At 35.5% G+C, this 6,672-nt stretch overlaps 1 non-coding gene across 1 annotated transcript; it reads right to left on the bottom strand.

Annotated features, from left to right (window-relative positions):
• Window positions 1–3,408: 3,408 nt before the first annotated feature.
• LOC149492610 (small nucleolar RNA R71) lies at window positions 3,409–3,515 on the bottom strand. The gene has a single exon (XR_016319038.1). It is a non-coding gene; the product is annotated as a small nucleolar RNA R71 (small nucleolar RNA).
• Window positions 3,516–6,672: the final 3,157 nt, after the last annotated feature.

The following is a 6,672-nucleotide window of genomic DNA, read 5'->3' as shown; positions in this document are numbered from 1 at the left end:
TGCGTGACGGCACTAGTAGTTGCGTCACGCAACTCTAACCAGGCTGACATCACTTGGACAGGCCCGTGTAACGGTCTGCACTGTTTGTATGGATATGCGGCAACTGTATGAAAAGTAAGCTGCGTCATGCAGCTCGCGGGTCCGTCACGCAGCTGATGCCTGCATGACGCAGCTTTGTTCTGTTGCCCTACCCATATAAATACAACATTTTCATTTTTAAACAGGACTTTTTTCACTTTTCTCTGGACTTTGGCATTTTTTTAGACTTAGAGAAATCTTATTGCGGCTAGGGTTTTCCCCAAGAACTCTAGTGAGTAACCTTGAGGAAGATCAAGCTATTAGAGATATAGATTGAAACTTAAAAAACCAAAAGTCATAAAAAGAGGAAAAAGAGAGAAAAGAAGAAAAGAAAAGTTTTATTGTTGAAACTTGGTACTAAACGCTTCTGGGATCGTGGAGTTCCATTCCTAAATCATCTAAACCGTATGCAATCCTCGAATCTGAGGGTTAGGTAACTATCTAAACCTCCCTTTTCATTTTTAGTTGTTTATTTGTGAAATATCTTATTTTCTTAGTATTTGATTAGTTTGGTTTTGATTAAGCAACATTTTGCCCATTTTGAGTGTTTCTGAGTTATATTAAACATCTGTTAATAAAAAGAACACGTAAAAAGAGTAGTTTGAAAGGTAGTTACGGACCAGAGCAGCTGCATCACGCGGCAACTACCTGCGTGACGCAACTGTTCATGTCCAAAAGACCTTGACTTTGCTTGGACCACCTGCGTGACGGAACTGTTCGTGCGCATAGTTTTTATTTCGTTTTTATATTTTTATTTAATATTATGTCTTAGCTGAATAATCAATGAATCTGGAGATTTTGATAAGGTCACGAACAGTCGTGTCACGCAACTGTTCTTCATAGAACAGTTGCGTGACGCAACTGTTCTAGGGTTCAGAATACTTTATTTTATTTTATTTTAATTTCATGACATTAAATAAATGTTTAACTTCAATTCAAGAAATGACCACTAATGGGCAGATTGTGTTCTAATCAAATCAAATAAATTAATTTACTATGATTTTGAGATTTTAGGATTTATTATTTATATGGTTTAAATTGTATTATTAAATCCGGTTTGTGGCCCGCCTTTAACCATAAGGCAAGAGCGGGTCTTTTAATTATTTTTACTATGGGTGGATGATTGATGTGATTATGATTGATTATGAATGCAATGAATGAATCTATTTGGGGCGATTAATTAATTTTCCACATAGGAACTCGGTTCGATTTAATCGGGTTGGGTTTAATTAAATAATTTGGCTTTTCTAAAATAAAATCAATTAGAAATTGTAGGGTAAAAGAGGTCGGTTTTCCAGGCGTCGGCTTCCAACGGGTCGACGTGCCCAATTCCCTTACCTAGAACCGCACACGGTTCGCCTGACCAGTTTTTCAAATAATTGGCCTTAAATAAAAATTGGGTTAAATGGAGTCATTTTTATAAATTAAAATCGGAAACGGTCCCATTGCCGAAATAATGGATGGCGACTCAAAAATTTTATAAGACCGATTTATCGGCACCGCGTTCCCAAAAGGTTTTAACACCATTTTCCAATAATAATTCTAAACAAATAAAAAGAAGTTTTCCGAGGTCCCTTTTCCGGGGTTTTAAAGGATCTCAACTCTCCATAAATAAATAAATTATAAATGGGAAGGAGGGGCGAAAACAATGATCTCCAAAGAAGATTTCGTACTTAATAAGGATTCTATTTCCTAAGCGGAGTCAGATTTTCTCCCAGGAGGTCTATATAAAGAGAGGAACAATTCATTATAGAGCCATCTCGAGTTCTAGTATTTTTCTACATAGTTCTCTCTCTCTCTCAAAGATTTCAAGCATCCAATATTCGTGCCAAGATTCAAGGAAGCCATCCACGTATCTGTTGTCTATTTTTTATTTCTAAAATCTTAATCTTGTTTTCTTTTCATTATTCATTATTGATTATGAAGTTTTATTCAAGTATTATTGAGTTTTATTTAATTACTATGTCGAACTAAAACTCGCATACTAGGGATGTGATGTAGCTTAATTTGATTCCAATTTATAGTATTAGATTTGCTTTTCCTTGTTCATGATATAATTTATTATTGAACTTAATGCTTCCAGGCTGAGTTTCTCCCCTGGATTGATTTATTTCATTAATCACTATCGGGAGAAGGGTTTTTGATATAAAAAAAGTAATAAATTACATGAGAATAATAACTTGATGCGGAAGCTATATGGTTTGACTCATGGGGGGTTTTCATAAGTTAATGACCTTAGGTTATGAATTCACAAAACAAACCATAAAACTTAATGATTTAATTCATGCTTGATTGCGCTATTGGAAGATAGGTAATTAGACCGGATTAGAATAGCTAACAATACATCAGGTGAGCTTGTTAGTGATTTTAGGTTTGTTTCTCCTACTTCAACAATTAAAATTGATTAACAAACTAATAAAATAAATTGGATAGAATTAAGTGAAATCAAAATCCCTAGTAGTTTTAAAATCATTGATTTCTTCTCATCTAAATATTGATTGTTTGATTCCTTTCTATTTTATTTTTAGAATTTACTTTTCTTACAACAAATCTCTCTTGTTGTCGTTTAAATAAAAATAGGTTAACACAATTTTGGTACTTGATATACAATCCCTGTGGACACGATACTCTTTCACTCTATATTACTTGTTGCGATTTCGTACACTTACGAAAATCACCGTCAAGTTTTTGGCGCCGTTGTCGGGGATTGGCATTATCAATATCAATACTAATTACCCTATTATTAATTTAGACATTCTTTTTGTTTTATTTAATTCTTCTTTTAAGAATTATTTCAGGTGTTTATGCAAAGAAGATCAGGTAGGACTGAACCCCTAATCTTTGATCCAGAAATTGAAAGAACTTGTCGCAGGAACAACGCCGCAAGAAGAACACGTGAAAGCAAACCCGAACAATAAGCAGACATGGTCAACGAAGACGAACTAGAAAACAGACCTCCACCTCAACATCCGATCCGCACCTTGTGGGACTACACAACACCTAATCTTAATGGGACAACCTCAAGTGTCACAAGACCTCGGGTGGAAGCTAACAATTTTGAAATTAAACCTGAAATTATCCAAATGCTTTCCACCTCAATTCAATATGGAGGTTCACCTAGTGAAGATCCTAACGCTCATATCACAAATTTGTGATACCTTCAAACAGAATGATGTTTCCAAAGATGCCATAAAATTGAGACTCTTCCCTTTCACTCTTAGGGACAAAGCATGATCTTGGTTACAGTCAAGCCTTGCTGGAAGTTTCACAACATGGGAAGAATTAGCCCAAAAGTTTTTAGCAAAGTTCTTTCCATCTTCAAATACTGTAAAACTGCGCAATGAGATAATGACATTTGCCCACCATGATCAAGAAAGTTTGTACGAAGCTTGGGAAAGATTCAAGGACTTATTAAGAAAATGCCCACATCACTGTTTGCCTAAATGGTTACAGGTACAAACTTTCTATAATACATTATCTCCTAACATTAAAATTAATCTAGATGCAGCTGCAGGTGGATCTTTTGAGAAAAAAGAGATTGATGAGGCCTATGACTTGATAGAGGAGATGGCAAGCAATAGCCATTATCAAAACAACTCCGAAAGGAAGAAAACTGCAGGAGTCTATGAAATAGATGCCATTACAGCACTCAATGCCAAGGTAGATAATATGGTAAGAAAATTGGACTTATGGACCATTAATCCTGTAAATTCTATTATGCAAGTTTGTGACAGGTGTAATGGGCAACATGGGATTGGAGAATGCATGATAGACTCTTTGAATCCACAAACCTTGAAACAAGTAAACTACGTGACGAATCAAGGAAGGAAGAATTACCCATACTCCAACTCCTATGATAACAGATTGAGGAATCATCATAATCTGTCATATGGGAATCCTAACAATGCTTTGAACGCACCACCAAGTTTTATTCCTCAAGAGAAGAAATCTCATGATGATCTCCTTATTGCCCTTTCTAAATCGCACATGGATTTCATAAACGAAACCAGAGAAAACCACAAAATCCAGCAAGTTGCGATAAGGAATTTAGAGATTCAGCTAGGACAATTCGCAAACATGATGGCATCCCGACCTCAAGGTACATTACCTAGTAATACTGAAAAGAATCCTAAAGAACAGGTATAGGCTATTACCTTGAGAAGTGGTAAACAGTTAGAATAGCCACCAAAGATAAAAAAGAAAAAGGAAGAGCAGAAAAAAGTTCCCATCATTGACTTAGAAAAGCCGGAAGAAGTGAAACCCTATGTTCCACCTGTTCCCTTTCCATAAAGATTAAAAAAGGCACAAGATGACAAAAGCTTCCTCAAATTTCTTGATGTATTCAAAAAGCTTCAAGTTAACATTCCTTTTGCTGAAGCTCTTGCTCAAATGCCCAGTTATGCGAAATTTCTAAAAGAAATCTTGAGCAAGAAATGAAAAATTGATGATCAAGGAACGATAATGTTAATTGAGGAGTGTAGTGCAATTATTCAAAATAAATTGCCTCCAAAGTTGAAAGATCCAGGAAGTTTTTCTATCCCTTGCAATATTGGTAATCTTGATTTTGAAAAAGCTTTAGCAGATTTAGGTGCTAACATTAACCTTATGTCTTATGAAGTTTTTAAGATGCTAGGAATGGGAGAGCTAAAGCCAACAAGGATGTCTCTACAATTAGGAGATCGATCGATCAAATATCCAAGAGTAATTTTAGAAGATGTGCTTGTAAAGCTAGGTACATTTATCTTCCCTGTCGATTTTGTTATTCTTGATATTGATGAAGATAGAGAAGGATCCTTAATCCTTGGAAGACCTTTTCTTACAACTGCAAGAGCATTGATTGATGTATATGAAGGCAAATTAACTTTGAGGATTGGTCAAGAGGAAATTGTTTTTGATGTTCTTAAATCTTGTAAACTTCCTATGGACTATAATGATTGCTTTCGAATTGATGTTGTTCATGAATGTGTGGAAAACACTTTGCATATTAAAGATGACATTAATGAATCAAGCATCATGAATGAGAAAGAAAGTGAACCACCAAAGCAAGAACTGAAACAACTTCCATCTCATTTAAAACATGCATTCTTAGGTGAGAATCATTCTTTTCCTGTTATTATTTCTTCTCACTTAACACTTGATCAAGAGGAAAGGTTGTTGCTGGTTCTTCGAAAACATAAGAAAGCACTAGGGTGGTCAATTTCAGACTTACAGGGAATAAGTCCAAGTGTATGCATGCATAAGATTTTGATGGAGGAAGACTATAAACCTTCAATCGAGCATCAAAGGCGATTAAATCCAAATATGAAGGAGGTAGTCAAGGCTGAGGTCATAAAACTTTTGGATACTGGCATCATTTATCCTATTTCAGATAGCAGTTGGGTAAGTCCTGTTCAAGTCGTTCCAAAAAAGGGAGGTATGACAGTTATCTCTAACGAAAATAATGAATTAATTCCTACTCGAACAGTAACAGGTTGGCGTGTGTGCATTGATTATAGGAAGTTGAACAAAGCAACAAGCAAAGACCACTTCCCTTTACCCTTTATTGATCAAATGATTGAAAGACTTGCAGGTTATCCCTATTATTGTTTTTTGGATGGTTATTCAGGATACTTCCAAATACCTATTGCTCCCGAAGATCAAAAGAAAACCACCTTCACTTGCCCTTATGGCACTTTTGCCTATAGGAGAATGCCTTTTGGATTATGCAATGCTCCTGCAACTTTTCAAAGATGCATGATGTCCATATTTTCTAACATGGTAGAAAAATTTATTGAAATATTCATGGATGATTTTTCTGTGTTTGGTTCCTCTTTTGATGCATGTCTTTACAACCTATCTTTAGTAATGCAATGATGCGAGGACGCTAACCTAGTTTTAAATTGGGAAAAATGTCATTTTATGGTTAGTGAAGGTATTGTTCTAGGACATAAAATCTCACAAAAAGGAATTGAAGCGGACAAAGCAAAAATCGAGGTAATTGAAAAGCTACCTCCTCCAAATTCAGTGAGAGGAATAAGGAGCTTCCTTGGCCATGCAGGATTCTACAGGAGATTTATTAAGGACTTCTCCAAAATCACAAAACCTCTTTATAATTTATTAGTTAAAGATGTTCCTTTTAATTTTGACAAAGAGTGTTTGAATGCTTTTAACAGGTTGAAGAAAGAGTTGATCTCAGCCCCTATCATTGCTACACCAGATTGGACTTTTCCCTTTGAGCTTATGTGTGATGCTAATGATCATGCTGTTGGAGCTATTCTTGGGCAAAGAAAGGAAAAGAAGTTGCATGTCATTTACTATGCTAGTAACACATTGAATGATGCACAATTAAATTATGCCACTACTGAAAAAGAACTGCTAGCTATTGTTTTTGCTTTTGACAAATTTAGGGCCTATTTAATTGGAGCCAAAACAATAGTTTACATTGATCACTCTGCTATTAAGTATTTGTTAAAAAAGAAAGATGCAAAGCCAAGATTAATCCGTTGGGTTCTTTTGTTGCAGGAATTTGATCTAAAAATTCACGATAAGAAAGGAACTGAAAACCTCGTAGCCGACCACCTTTCCAGGCTAGAATTGGGAAAAGAGGATGCAACA

The sequence above is a fragment of the Jatropha curcas genome, chromosome 11 (assembly GCF_041381405.1).
Source record: "Jatropha curcas cultivar XTBG-Jc1 chromosome 11, XTBG_Jcur_1.0, whole genome shotgun sequence".
Lineage (NCBI taxonomy): Eukaryota > Viridiplantae > Streptophyta > Magnoliopsida > Malpighiales > Euphorbiaceae > Jatropha > Jatropha curcas.
The sequence above is the reverse complement of the archived record's forward strand: the minus strand, read 5'-3'. Positions and strand labels throughout refer to the sequence as shown.